This window comes from Pan troglodytes, chromosome 1, assembly GCF_028858775.2.
Source record: "Pan troglodytes isolate AG18354 chromosome 1, NHGRI_mPanTro3-v2.0_pri, whole genome shotgun sequence".
Classification (NCBI taxonomy): Eukaryota; Metazoa; Chordata; class Mammalia; order Primates; family Hominidae; genus Pan; species Pan troglodytes.
Genome location: NC_072398.2, coordinates 190,840,843 through 190,854,809, shown reverse-complemented (window position 1 = coordinate 190,854,809; position 13,967 = coordinate 190,840,843). Strand labels below are relative to the sequence as shown.

Genomic DNA, 13,967 nt, shown 5'->3' with positions numbered 1-13,967 from the left:
TCCTTAATGTGCTTTCTCTTGCATTTTTTACCTTATTGCTAGCATTTTTTACCTTATTACTAGCAACAAATGCATGTATTGTTTACTCTTTGCTTCCTATTGAATATTTGCTCCCTCTTGATCTAACTCTGCCCATTTTACTTCTGTGGCTGAAGTCCTTTTTCTTGAATAATCTATTTCTTAGTATGTCTAATTTACTAATAATAGTGAGTTGGTCTCTAAAAGGAAAGCTTCGAAAAAGCTAATTGTTTTCTCCTTAAAGGGCTCCTCAATATTCTACTAGACCTATGTTCTCATTAGCCAAGGGCCTTCTCCCAACATAGTCTTTCCATCCTAATGTACCTGCAGCATTTTTCCCAGGGCCTGCACTCTAAAGACTTGATAAGAAAAAGCTTTGAACACATGCTCCTTTCTTCTTGCTCTTCATAACTACTGATTGGGCTTGGAATTCTGCCAAGATAAACAGTGTCCTCTGCTCTTCAGGAAAATGCAAGGCTTCTCAACCATCTTTGAGGGGCCTGCTTCAGATGACGATTTCACAACACGTTCACAGGGCAAACTTGGATTGAGAAGACCCCCAATTTAGAGACAATAAATCTCCAACTGGAAAGAAAGCATCACTACTTTCCCTAGTACAGTAATGTTAATTGAAATATACAGAATGTTGTAACTCTTGCAGTTCCATTTAAGTGAACTAGGGATGACAGCAAAAGAGGCTGACAAGCTGGCCAAACAGGGACTTCCTAGCCCAGGGTCTGAGCTCTGTTAGTGTGCCCAAAGAGGATTAGGCTCAAAGAGTAGACTCATAATAACCAAACTCACAGGAGTTTGAAGTCTATACCTTCATAAAGGATTTCTGAAAGTTCTGTTTGTGACAGACGTGCCCTGAAGATGAGGCAAGGAGTGCAGGTGTTAGTCTGTTTATGTGGGAAAGGACTGGAAACTCTCTAAGGGGACAGAGTGTTCTTCGCTGGGTGTATATTGCTTGTTCAGATGATACCCTGAGACCACAGATGGGTCCTTGGCTTTTTCCTTCTGAATATACAACTGAAGATGTTAACCCAGGATAGTCTGTGGTTCAGGAGTGGCCACTAGCAGCACTTCCAGGCACCTCCATCCTGAGGGAGAACACTGCTAGGAGAAGGATGGGCAATTAGGGAGAATGAGGCTGTTGGGTCATTGCTTACTCCTTTGTCTATTGGTACCCAATAAATAAGCATACTTCCCCTTCTTAAAATAGCCTCATGTTAGGAGGGCTCCATTCAATTGTTTCTTGTGGGTGGATTTGAAAGAACTGAAATTTCTTCTATCCTTAATTCTCTTGTCTCACTCAGGAACAAAATATGCCAGTGTATTAATAAATATGCTCTTTGATGAGAATGCTCTTCTCTTCTCAGAAGCAAAATAAAATGCTAGCAGTTCAGGCCTGAAAAGCACTAAGATCCTGAAGCTCAGCTTTATTGCATTTTGGCTAACAACACTAGGCCGTTAAAAAAAAGAGAATCTATTCAAGCAGACACAGTTCATTATTTACTTAGAAAAAATACAAACTCTTATTCTAAGTAAAATAAAAAATGCACACAAGATTATTTCACCATAACAATTATCAAAATGTGTAGACTTTACTCAAAGTAATTGAACCATACAGGCCTCAGCAATTCCTGATTGTTTGCTGGCTGCCCCAGAGTTATTTTTATGCCAGCTACCAGAATGTGATGACTTAGTAATAGTTAAATGGCATTTTGTAATAAACAGACAAGCTAAATTATAATGATCAATGGCCCTTAGTAAAATTATATGATTATAGCCATCAGAGAAAAAAAAATCCACAGGTAAGAAAGAATTGGATAACTGCATTAAATGTTTAATCAGGCTATGCAAAAATAACACAACAGAACACTTCTAGAGAATGTAGCTGGTCTCAAATATGCCTTCTATTTGGGAGTCATAAGTTTCTTTTTTTTTTTTTTCGAGACAGAGTTTTGCTCTTGTCGCCCAGGCTAGAGTGCAATGGTACGATCTTGGCTCATTGCAACCTCCGCCTCCTGGGTTCAAGCAATTCCTTGCCTCAGCCTCCCGAGTAGCTGGGATTACAGGCACCCACCACCACGCCCAGCTAATTATCCTTAAGAACTGCTCAGGGAGACAGATTTGAGTAATAATAAAACTGTTCTCCTGCACAGCAGGCTCTGCTTGAATTACTCTTTCTGTATTGCAATTCCCCTGTCTTGATGAATCGGCTCTGTCTAGACAGTGGGCAAGGTGAACTCCTTGGGCGGTTACACAACTGGGATTGGAGACGAACAGGAGAGTATTATAGTCAGAAGGAGGAGGCCCTGTGGGAGGAGTAAGTGTAGAATCTACCTGTCATGTTGGTGCTCTTAACACTGTGGATCAGATCAAAACCACCAGAAAGCTATGTATTTGTTAGTAGCCATACCTACCAGGGAGAAAAGACCAGTAATTATTACCAACATTTATTGAGCACTTACTATGAACCATGAACTTTCTTAGAGGTTATGAAAATTAACTAATTTAGTTAGTTAATTAAATTCAACCACCTTACGAAGTGAGCTCAATCATCCTCAATTTTCAATGTAGAAACCAAGACATGAAGTTAAGGGCAAAGTGAGACAACTAGTAAGAAACAGAATTTGAAGCTAGTAATTCTGACTACAGAGCCAAAGAACCTAACCTGACTGCTACATATAGCTTGCAAGGTCTTAGGAGACTTTAGGAGCTCATGAGGCACAATGGCATCTCGGGGTCAGACACAGTTCTGAGGAATCAACTTTTGCAAAGGATTTTAATGGCCTCAGCCTGCACATACTAAACCATTCCATCCCAGTCCAGTGCCCCTTCTCCATCACAATCAAGTGCCATAATCAGTAGTTTATAGGCAGTAGTGGGTGGAGGATATTTTTGACTGAGAGAGCTGGGAAGAGGAAGACATTTTGTCCAAATTAAGAGCTGTTTGCTGCCTTACCTTCTTGTGAGATCTTGATGCTTAGAATGTTTTGGAACAAACATTCCAAGCAAATACATGTTGCTTGGAATGCAACACGTAGCATCTTCCCATAAGCCTTGGTAATGCTCTCAGATGGACACTCAAAAATACCTGATACCAGCTGGGTACAGTGGCTCATGTCTGTAATCCTAGCACTTTAGGAGGCTGAAGTGGGTGGATTACTTGAGCCCAGGAGTTCGAGACCAGCTTGGGCAACATAGCAAGACTCCGTCTCTAATTTTATTTTTATTTTTAAAAAAATATTTCTTAAAAAATAAAATAAAATAAAAAAGACATAAAAAAGAACACCAATACCACATACAACAAGGCTGTTCCTTCCCCAATATTTAGCAATATACCAAGAGAAAATAAATTCTGAGAACGTTTTCCAACAATTCTCCATACTGCAAAGAGGAGATTGTACAATATTACTGAAAGAAAAACAAAGAAACATAGAAACAAAAAGAAGATAAATCAGGTCAAGATGTCCAAGGACTGCAGACTTCTGTACCCAAAGCTGGGTGCCTGGTTTTCTTAATGACCATAATGTCCCATCTTCATTTCTACTTTATTTTTTGTGTTCTTGACGTAAGTGGATTCAAATACCTTTGTTTTTTATGAATTAGAACACAAATAAATCTATTTAATAAGTCATAAATTATTGACATAAAAATCTTTACTTATGAGAAATAAGTGCAGCATAAAGAGACCAACAGTAGGAGCCAGATCACCTTATAAGTTTTTTTTTTAATTGAGACAGTCTCACTCTGTCGCCCAGGCTGGAGTGCAGTGGTGTGATCTTGACTCACTGCAACCTCCATCTCCCAGGTGCAAGCGATTCTCCTGCCTCAGCCTTCCCGGTAGCTGGGATTACAGGAACGTGCCACCACACCTGGGTAATTTTTGTATTTTCACTAGAGATGAGGGTTTCACCATGTTGGCCAGGCTGGTCTCAAACCCCTGATCTCAAGTGATCCACCCTCCTCGGCCTCCCAAAGTGCTGAGATTACAGACATGAGCCACCGAGCCCAGCTTTTTTTTTTTTTTTTTTTTTTTTTGAGACAGGGCTTTGCCATGTTGCCCAGGTTGGCCTCGAACTCCTAGACTCACATAATCTGTCTGGCTAGGCCTCCTAAAGTGCTGGGATTACAGCCATACCCCCAGTTTTGTAAATAAAAAAGTCTAGGTCAGGTGAGGTGGCTCACCTATTAAAAATACAAAAATTAGCTGGGCGTGGTGGCAGGCACCTGTAATCCCAGCTACTCGGGAGGCTGAGACAGGAGAATCACTTGAACCTGGGAGGCAGAGGTTGCAGTGAGCCAAGATTGCACCACTGCACTCTAGTCTGGGCAACAGAGTAAGACTCAGTCTCAAAAATAAACAACAACGACAACAACAAATGGGGGTAGGGAGTGATGGAATAAATTATTTTTGTCAATCTTTTTTTTTGAGACAGAGTCTGGCTCTGTCACCTAGGCTAGAGTGCAGTGGCATGCTCTCGGCTCTCTGCAACCTCCCCTCCCGGGTTCAGGTAATTCTCCTGCCTCAGCCTCCGGAGCAGCTGAGATTATAAGCTTATAAGCTTGCCACCATGCCCAGCTAATTTTTGTATTTTTAGTAGAGATGGGGTTTTACCATGTTGGCCAGGCTGACCTCGAACACTTGGCCTCAAGTGATCTGCTCGCCTTGGCCTCCCAAAGGGCTGGGATTACAGGTGTGAGCCACCACTCCCTGCTTCTTTTTGGCAATTCTTTCAGCTCCAAGATTTTGTGCTTCTATGGTGTCAGATTTATCAATATAACTTAATAGTTCTCTACTTCTTTTTTTTTTTAAGGAATACCACTAAAAAGGACAGGAAAGAAAATTGTACCATATCTGGGAATTTAAATTAAAAGTTGTAGGCAACATCTCCATATTTAGATACTGAAAAGAAAATACTCAAATTTCAGTTCAAGACAATATAAATGTGCCAAACTAGTTGTATTAACTAGGAGCCATGTATTGAGCAAAACAGTAGAATAGTTGGGCGTGGTGGCGTGCACCTGTAGTCCCAGCTACTCCAGAGGCTGAAGCGGGAGGATCACTTATGCCCAGGAGTTTGAGGCTGTCGCGTATTGTGATTATGCCTGTAAATAGCCACTGAACTCCAGCCTGGGCAACATAGTGAGACCCTGCTCTAAAATAATAACAATAATCTTAAGTTATCTTACTTTTTTTTTTGAGCAGAGTCTCACTCTGTTGCCCAGGCAGGAGTGCATTGGTGTGATCTCTGCTCACTGCAACCTCTGCCTCTCAGACTCAAGCGGACAGGTGTGGCAGCTTACACCTATAATCCCAGCACTTTGGAAGGCTGAGGTGGGAGAATTGCTTGAGGCCAGGAGTTGAGAACCAGTCTGGGCAACAAAGCAAGACCCTGTATCTACCCCTGCTCCCCACCAAGAAAGAAAAAGCTGGGTATAGTGGTGCATGCCTGTAGTCTCAGCTACTCTGGAGGCTGAGATGGGAGGATTGCTTGAGCCAGAGAGTTTGAGGCTGTAATGAGCTACGATCACACCACTGCACTACAGGTTGGGTGACAGAGCAAGACCTGTCTCAACCAAAAACTGAAAACTAAAGTCAGAGATGGAGGATGTCAGGAGTGTAAGAGACTAATCCATGAATTTTCAAAAAGTCTTGTCTAGAGTTAAGAGTGTATTATTGGCCGAGGGCAGTGCCTCACACCTGTAATCCCAGCACTTTGGGAGGCTGAGGTGGGCAGATCATCTGTGGTCAGAAGTTTGAGACCAGTCTGGCCAACGTGGTGAAATCTTGCCTTTACTAAAAATACAAAAATTAGCCAGGTGTGGTGGCTTCATGCCTGTAATCCCAGCTACTCAGGAGGCTGAGGCAGGAGAATCGCTTGAACCTGGGGAGCAGGAGTTGCAGTGAGCCGAGATCTCACCACTGCATTCCAGCCTGGGTGACAGAGCGAGACTCCATCTCAAAAAGAAAGAAAGAAAGAAAGTGCTATTAGGTATAATTTACAATATATAATTTAGATTTTTAATAAATACTTGGTTTTAAAATGTCTTTTGGAAATTTGGGATAGATATTGAATAGTGAGTGCCTATATGTTTTTAAAGGCTTTGGAAATAATCAAGTGTATTCATTCAACTTATTCAATAAATATTTATTGACAGCTACAGTATCCCAAGCACTGGGACAAGTCAGTGAGCAAAACAGATGAGGACCCTTGTGATGCTTGGGGAAGACAGACAACAGCAATAGACATGCTAAATAACCAAAGTAAACAATAGATTCTAAGGCAATAAGTAACAGGGAATTTAAAAAAAGAAATAGAACAGGACAGGAAGGAGTGCTAGTGACTACAGTAATGTTGTAATTTTTTTTTTTTTTTTTGAGACAAAGTCTCTCTCTTGTTCCCCAGGCTGGAGTGCAATGGCGTGATCTCGGCTGCGCGATCTCAGCTCACCGCAACCTCTGCCTCCTGGGTTCAAGCAATTCTCCTGCCTCAGCCTCCCGAGTAGCTGGGATTACAGGTGCCTGCCACCACGCCCAGCTAATTTTTGTATTTTTTAGTACAGACGGGGTTTCACCACATTGGCCAGGCTGGTCTTGAACTCCTGACCTCAGGTGATCTGCCCACCTCAGCCTCCCAAAGTGCTGGGATTACAGGCTTGAGCCATCGCGCCCGGCCAGGAGTGCTGTAATTTTAAATAGGATGGTCAAGGTAGGTCTCATTGAGAAGGGACACTTGTTCAAAGACTTGAAAAAAGATAGGGGATTTAGCCATGTGGTCACTGGGGGAAGAGGCTCTTAAGCAAGAGGAATAACACATGCAAAGGCTCCAAGGAAAAAGTGAGCCTGGTGTGTTTGAGAAACAGTGACTAGGCCAGTGTGCCTGAAGGAGAGTGAGCAATAAGGGGAGTGGAGGGGGATGACAATAGAGGCAGCCAGAGCCTGAGTAGGTAGAGCTTTATAGGCCATTGTAAGGACCTTGTGTTTTCTCTAGATCAAGATGTCTCAGTCTCAGCACTATTGACGTTTTGATAGATAATCCTTTTTTGTAGAGGATTGCCTAGCTCAAAACATTGTAAAATATTAAGAAGGATGCTTGGGGCTGGGCCTGGTGGCTCATGCCTGTAATCCCAGCACTTTGGGAGGCTGAGGCAGGTGAATCATCTGAAGTGAGGAGTTTGAGACCAGCCTGGCCAACATGGTGAAACCCCGTCTCTACTAAAAATACAAAAATTAGCCAGACATGGTGGCACACACCTGTAATCCCAGCTACTCAGGTAGCTGAGGCATGAGAATTGCTGAAGCCTGGGAGGTGGAGGTTGCAGTGAGCCGAGATCACACCACTGCACTCCAGCCTGGGTGACAAGAGCAAGACTCTGACTCAAGAAAAAAAAAAAATGAAGCATCCTTGGCCTTTTCCTACTTGACGCTAGTAGTCCCCTGCCAGTGTGACAGCCAAAAATGTCTCCAGACATTGTTAAATTCCCCTAGAGAAAAATCCTCCTCTCCTCTGATCCTTGTCAAGAACAACTAGCCTACATAATATCAAAAGCCTTTGGAGAATTGTAAGTAAAGGAGTGACATCTGACATGCTTTAAAACAACTTTATTGATATATAATTATATACCATAAAATTCACCTACAGGGTAAAATCTGTGGGTTTTAGTATACATAGTTGGGCAGCCACCACCAGAATCTATTTTAGAATGCTGTAATCACTCCCAAAAGAATCTTGTACCCATTATCAGTCAGTCACTCCCCATTTCCATTCTTTTGAATGTAGATATCCAGTCGTACCAGCACCTTTTGTTGAAAAGACTATCTTTCTGATTGAATTGTTTTGGCACCCTTGTCAAAAATGAATTGGTCATAATAGAAGAATTTATTTTTGAACTCTCATTCCTATTCCATTGATCTATATGTCATTCCTACACTACCACCACACTGTTTTGATTATAGTAGCTTTGTAGTAGGTTTTGAAATCAGGAAGTGAGAGTCTCAAAATTTGCTCTTCTTTTTCAGAGTTGTTTTGGCTATTCTAGTTCCCTTACATTTGCATATGAATTTTAGAATCAGCTCATCAATTTCTGCAAAAAAAATCCAGCTAGGATTTTTGTAGGGATTGCATTGAATCTGCAGATCAATTTGGGGAATATGTCCATTTTAAGATCAATTTGGGGAATATGTCCATTTTAATAATAAGTCTTCTGATCCATGAACATAGGAGGCCTTTCCATTTATTTAGATCTGCTTTAATTTCTTTCAATGGTATTCTATGTTTCCATTGTACAAGTCTTGCACTTCTTTTGTTAAATTTATTCCTGAATACATTATTTCTTGATGTTATTGTACATGGAATTGTTTTCTTCATTTGGAGAACAGCCTGTTGCATGGCCAGAGTAATGCCATTTTCAAGCAAAGCCTACATAATGACCCATATTTGACTCCTGCATACCAAAGCAGTCCCACAGAAACAATGCCTGTAGCATAGATAACCCCTCATAAAGATGCTTATCTAACTTCCCCAGTGGTCATGAGTTTTGCAAGAGCGTCTGAGACATGACTAACTGCACGTGTTTTACCAAAAAAAAACTTGCTATATAAAGGATATTTTCTGGAGGGCAGGTGCAGGTGTCCACTGTCTTGTAGCTGCCCAAGACAAGGCTCTGTTCTACCCGTCCTCACCTTCTTCCCCTGACCCATTCCCCAATGGGAAGCTTTTTAAAAATAACTCTATTGAAAGGCGTTTTTCCTCTCTTGTGCTTACCTTCATATTTCTAAATAATATACTATGCCACCATTCCTTGATTTGTCTATTTTTGGATTAAGCTAATACAATCCTCCTCTTCTCTCAATACAGTTACAGGACTGACTGTTTTAGATCCTCTCTCTCTTTTTCTTTTTCTTTTTCTTTTTTTTTTTTGAGAAGGCGTCTCGCCTTGTCGCCCAGGCTGGAGTGCAGTGGCGCGATCTCTGCTCACTACAAGCTCCGCCTCCCGGGAGTTCAAGCGATTTCCCTGCCTCAGCCTCCCAGCCTGTAGCTGGGATTACAGGCGCCCACCACCACGCCCGGCTAATTTTTTGCATTTTTAGTAGAGACGGGGTTTCACCGTGTTAGCCAGGATGGTCTCGATCTCCTGACCTCGTGATCCGCCTGCCTCGGCCTCCCAAAGTGCTGAGATCCCAGGCGTGAGCTACCGCGCGCCGACCTTTTTTTTTTTTTTTTTTTTACATGGAGTCTCGCTCTGACCCCCTCCCTGGCTGGAGTGCGGTGGCCCGATCTCGGCTCACCGCAACCTCGCCTCCCAGGATCAAGCGATTCTCTTGCCTCGGCCTCCTGAGTAGCTGGGATTACAGGCATGTGCCACCACGCCAGGCTAATTTTGTATTTTTAGTGGAGATGGGGTTTCACCACGTTGGTCAGGCTGATCTCTAACTTCTGACCTCAGATGATCCGCCCGCTTGGCCTCCCAAAGTGCTGGGATTACAGGCGTGAGCCACCGCGCCCAGCCGGACACCTAGTTTTTTTTAAAATGCAGATATCAGAGACTTTCCCTTTCCTTTCAGCATTCTTCCCCACGTTCACCCTCCAACTTCTATCATGTGTAGTTTCACGTTTACAAGATCAAGATGGAAAACATTTACATTCAGTCTTTCGTGCTTTGTCTATAAGCTGATGCCAAGTTGAAATCAGCAGGGACTACTTCCATTGACTATGTAATTATGCAGAGCAAAGCCAAACCATTAATTATAATTTATATAAATTAATTTATTTCCTTTCTTGCTTAGGGTTTTATTTTTTTAATTATTGTCAAAGCTGTTTATGACAAAATATGAGCAAAGGAAGCCATTTTTCCCCTACTGACAGGAAATAAAGTAGACTTTTTTTTACAAGATCACTTAACCAGTGTCAATGGATGTAAAAATTCAAAGAGGGATGAATAAATTCAAATTTTATTTTTGTATTTATTTATAAAAATAAATAACAATAAATATAAATTTTATATTTATTATAAAAATAAATATAAATTTAAGGTATTCGATAACTTATGGGACGTCTCAATTTGTGCTTTAAGGGCGCACGGCGCAGAGAGGCGCAGCAGAGGTTTTCCCGGTTTCGGATGCCAGGGGCCGGATGGTGGACTCCTCCCTGCAGCGAATCCTCAAAAGTCACTGCTTTGCCAGAGAGAAGAAAGGGGATCAAAGCCAGCGCCACCGTCCACGCCAGCCGCACCAGGCCCCTCCTCAGCCTGCACAGCCGCAGCGGCCGCAGCAGCAAGAGTTCCAGGGTCTCCCTCCGCTGCTGTAGTAACCCGGTCCGGGATCTCGGTGGTGCTCCTGATGCCCCTCGCGCACCCCTGATGCCGGTCGCCCACCCCTGAAGATTCCGGGTGGGCGAGGGAATTGTCAGAGGGATCACGATCTTTTCAGCTACTCTACTCCTATGATCGACTGCATGTAACAGAGATTCTAACGTCCAACGACAAGACGAGGATTCTCAACGTCCACTCCAGGCTCACAGATGCCAAACTGGCATTAACTGGCGAGCCGTGCTGAGCGGCGGCAGCCTCTGCATCGGAGATTCCTGGTGGTGCGCTGCCCCAGGGGAGCGAGGATAGCTTTGCAGTTCCCCAGCAGTTCGCCGAGGAGCAGCTGAGCGCCGACCATGTCTTCATTTGCTTCCACAAGAACCACGAGGACAGAGCCGCCTTGCTCCGGACCTTCAGCTTTTGGGGCTTTGAGATTGTGAGACCGGGGCATCCCCCCCTTGTCCCCAAGAGACCCGACACTTGCTTCATGGCCTACACGTCGGGGAGAGAGTCTCTGGGCGAGGAGTAGTAGCGGCCGCAGTGGGGCTGGGCATCAAGCTCCTGGGGCCGCCCCGGCGTCTGCCGGGTGGGTGCGAACGGTAGGCTCGCTCATCTCGCCTGGGTTTATCCACATGTTGTAACTGCAAATGAATGTTAAAAAAAAAAAAAAAAATTAGCCGGGCGTGGTGGCGCCTGCCTGTAATTTCAGCTACTTGGGAGGCTGAGGCAGGAGAATTGCTTGAACCCAGGAGGCGGAGGTTGTGGTGAACCAAGATCGTGCCGTTGCACTCCAGACTGGGCAACAAGAGTGAAACTCTGTCTCAAAAAAAAAAAAAAAAAAAAAAAAAGAAATGAAAATTGAGACATGATATGTTGGAAGATATAAGTGCCATTAACGAAATAGAGCAGAATAAGAGGGATCAGGAATGTTGGAGAGGGAGGATTGTAATGTTAAATAATTAGGATTTTGATGTAGAATTTTAATTTTATTTAGAATTGTTATTTGTATTACAGTAAGATAAAAATAATGAGATTAGAGTTAAATTGAATCCATGACTCTGAAAAGTCTCATTCAGCCAATGAAATGGTTAAACGTTTGCTTTGTTTTTGGCCCTGCTGACACCCTACGGTCACTGAAGATGATACATTGCAGCCCTGGTGCCTAAATCCTCCATGTTAACCTTCATAAAAATAGTGGCCAGTGCCAAATCTCCAGGCAGAGAAATGCCTGATATATTTTGTTACTGATGGGAAGGAGGAATTTTTGGGGGATTTCAAGTATAATGTTGCAGGAGTCAAACAGGAAGGTTTGAGAAGAAAGTTTTCACGCCCAGGGACAGTCAAACCATGACAGGATTCAAATCAATGCCTATAATCAACTGGAACAAGTTAAATCTATATATACGCCCTGAATCCAGGATAATATAAAATAAAGAGATGTTAACATGAGATATGGTTAAAATATAGTTACAATGTAGAAGTAAATTATCAATATATGTTTATAAACAATTGAGAATATTATTTATTAAGTCAAATTATGAAAGTTCCACCTTAGAGCTATGGTCATGACTTGAGTAAACAATCACAATTATTACCATATAAGGAAGCACAGTCCAATAGAAATAAAAATGTGAGGCAGTGGTTCACGCCTTTAATCCCAGCACTTTGGGAGGCTGAGGCAGGCGGATCACGAGGTCAGGAGATTGAGACCATCCTGGCTAACACGGTGAAACCCCATCTCTACTAAAAATACAAAAATTAGCTGGGTGTGGTGGCGGGCGCCTGTAATCCCAGCTCGTTGGGAGGCTGAGGGAGAAGAATCGTTTGAATCTCATACTAGGTCTCCTCCTCCTCCTCCTCCTCTTCTTCTTCCTCGTACTAAGAATCACTTGAATCTCATAGTAGGTGGTCTCCTCATCCTCCTCTTCCTCCTCCTCCTCCTCTTTCCCCTTCCCCTTCTCCGTCTCCTTCTCCTTCTTCTTCTTCTTTTCTTCTTCAACAGGGTCTTGTTCTGTCACCCAGGCTGAAGTATACTGGCATAATCATAGCTTACTGCAGTCTCGAACTCCTGGGCTCAAACAATCCTCCCACCTCAGTCTCCTGAGTACCTGAGACTACAGAAGCACAACAATATGCCCGGCTAATTTTTACGTTTTTTGTAGAGACAAAGTCTCCCTGTGTTGCCTAGGCTAGTCTTGAACTCCTGGCCTCAAGCAATCCTCCTGCCTTGGACTTCCAAAGCACTGGGATTATAGGTATAGGCCACCATGCCTGGATTTGTACTAAATCTTTGAAATCTGGTGTGTATTTTACTTTTTTTTTTTTTTTGAGACAGAGTTTCACTCTGCCACCCAGGCTGCAGTGCAGTGGTGTGGTCTCGGCTCACTGCAGCCTCCACCTTCTGGGTTCAAGTGATTCTCCTGCCTCAGCCTCCTGAGTAGCTGGGATTACAGGCGTGCACCACCATGCCCAGCTAATTTTTGTATTTTTAGTGGAGACGGGGTTTCACCATGTTGGCCAGGCTGGTCTCGAACTCCCCTCAGGTGATCCACCCGCCTCGGCCTCCCGAAGTGCAGGGATTACAGGTGTGAGCCACCGTGCCCAGCCAGCTCTTCTCAGTTTGTATTAGCCATATTTCAATTTGTATTACTCATATTTCACTAAAACTGTGATACTAGCATAAAGACAGACATATTGCTATATGTGGCCACAGGTTACCATATTGGACAACGCAACCACAGGGCCTGAAAAATGAGTTGCTTGCCAGGCACGGTGGTGTGCACCTGTAGTCCCAGCTACCCAGGAGGCTGAGGTGGGAGAATCATTTGAGCCCAGGAGTTCGAGGCTGCAATGAACTATGATGACATCACTGCACTCCAGCCTGGATGACAGAGGAAGACTCAATCCATGCTTATTGTGATAACAAATTCCCCATGTATCCAAGTTGTAAAGAAAGGTAAGATGTACCTAATGAAGGTGTGGGCTTCATAATAAATCACAGAAATATCTGTTTATAATGATAGCCAATATTTATTTAGCACTTTCTATGCACCAGGCACTGTACCACAAGCTTCACAAGGGTAATCTCATTTACGTTAATCCTCACAACACCTAATAAGAGAATAATAATGGCTGATATTTACATAACATTGTTCTAGACATTTTGCATATATTAACACATTTGATCCTCAGGGAACCCCATGATGTAGTTTCTACTAGTTTTCAATTTTAAAGATCTGAGACACAAAGAGTTTAACAGCCTTACCTAGTAAGTACAGAGCCAGCATCTGTGTACATGTATTTTAAAAATATACATTATTATTTTTCTAATCTTAGAAAGAGAAGAGTCATATTGAATGATTTGATTTCAAGTACATTGAGCAAATGAATCAAAGATCATTTTATTCTGTTGAATGATACATGGCCATAAAAGATGTTGTGACTATGCAGTACTTGTTAAATTTTATCTTTATCTTTGAATAAGATAAAGCAATCCTATCAAAACTCACTAAACTCTTTATGACCCCCAAAAGGCCTGTGGAACAAATAAACCCATGAGAGATGAGCCCTCTTTTCCGATGTAATAGCCTTGGGGGAGGTGGACCAGAAAGCTGCTGAGCCTGCTCTAATTG

General features: G+C 42.9%; 1 pseudogene; it reads left to right on the top strand.

Annotated features, from left to right (window-relative positions):
- Positions 1–10,103: 10,103 nt before the first annotated feature.
- On the top strand, positions 10,104–10,949 carry LOC748678 (ornithine decarboxylase antizyme 1-like; annotated as a pseudogene).
- Positions 10,950–13,967: the final 3,018 nt, after the last annotated feature.